Genomic DNA, 1,632 nt, shown 5'->3' on the forward strand with positions numbered 1-1,632 from the left:
TAATATGCAGTTTCTTTTCTTCCCCCAGCTTCACTTCCTGGCTCGCTCAGAAGGAGGAAGTCAAACTTCTATCACAAAATGCATCCTCCTGGGATTCTGGAATCTCCCTGAATGGCAGATTCTTCTCTTCCTGCTCTTTCTAGCAATCTACATTCTGACCATAGCTGGGAACATCCTCATCGTCACACTAGTTGTGGCTGATCAGTACGTTCACACGCCCATGTACGTCTTCCTGGGGAACCTGTCCTGCTTGGAGACCTGCTACACCTCCACCATCCTGCCCAGGATGCTAACCAGTCTCCTGCTGGGGACAGAACCATTTCTGTGAGAGGCTGCATCGCACAATTTAATTTGTTCAGCTCCCTGGTAGCTGTAGAGTGTGCTCTCCTCGCAATGATGTCTTACGATCGGTACCTAGCGATATGTAAACCCCTGCATTATGCAGTACAGATGAACCGCAGCTGTTGTCTCCAGTTGGCATCTTTGTCTTGGGTTAGTGGTTTTCTAGCTAGCTCTGTACCGACATCTGTGTTAGCACAGTTCACTTTCTGTGGCCCTAATGAAATTGATCATTTCTTCTGTGATTTCACCCCTTTGATCAAACTCTCCTGCAATGACACCCGCCTGATGGAACTTGTGACCTTCATACTTTCTTTCATCTTCACCCTTTCTGCATTTCTATTAATTGTGACGTGCTACATTTGTATAATCACCACCATCCTGAGAATCCCTTCCACAACCGGGAGGTAAGCAGCCTTTTCCACCTGTTCCTCTCACCTGAACGTGGTGACCATTTTCTATGGGACCTTGATTATTGTCTATATCCTGCCAGATAGTGCCACACTGAGAAATCTTAACAAAATGTTCTCCTTCTTCTACACAGTTCTCACTCCCATGGTCAACCCCCTCATCTACAGTCTGAGAAACATGGAGGTGAACAAGGCCCTGAGAAAAGCTTTCAGGAAATGCATGCCTTTCCACAAAAATCAGGAAAGGGAAACTTGATTTGCCAAGGTTAGAATGAAATGGAGGGAATCAGAAATCAGCATGTCATGCTCCATCCCTTAATACCCATCCCATAGTAAACTCTGGCTCTTGTGCATGGTCCTTACTTCTACGTGCTTTTTCTGATGGGAGTAATCAAAATTTGCTCATTTTCTGCAAAGATATCATGACATTTCCAGCATTTTTCCAAACGAAAATCACATTTAAAGGATTATTTCAATGTTTCATTTATGCACTGGTTGGTAAATGGGGAAAAAATCAATAGCCATTTCAATAATATTTTCAACTAAATGAAAAAAATGGATTGAAAATTCAAAATCTCAGGGACTTTTTGTGAAAGAAAATATTCCGAAATTCTGTACAGTAGAAACAAAGAGTTATGAACAGAAGAGTTACGAATTGACCAGTCAACCACATAGAATCATAGAATCATAGAATATTAGAGTTGGAAGGGACCTCAGGAGGTATCTAGTCCAACCCCCTGCTCAAAGCAGGACTAACCTCAGCTAAATAACCCCAGCCAGGGATTTCTCAAGCCGCAACTTAAAAAACCTCTAAAGATGGAGATTCCGCCACCTCCCTAGGTAACCCATTCCTGTGCTTCACCACCTTCCTAGTGAAAAAGTT

General features: G+C 43.1%; 1 pseudogene; it reads left to right on the forward strand.

Moving 5' to 3' along the window:
• Positions 1–396: 396 nt before the first annotated feature.
• On the forward strand, positions 397–1,005 carry LOC137142870 (olfactory receptor 11L1-like; annotated as a pseudogene).
• The last annotated feature ends 627 nt before the right edge of the window (positions 1,006–1,632 follow it).

The sequence above is a fragment of the Emydura macquarii genome, unplaced genomic scaffold (assembly GCF_026122565.2).
Source record: "Emydura macquarii macquarii isolate MOO-44397 ecotype Brisbane River unplaced genomic scaffold, CSIRO-AGI_Emac_v2 contig_3276, whole genome shotgun sequence".
NCBI lineage: Eukaryota > Metazoa > Chordata > Testudines > Chelidae > Emydura > Emydura macquarii.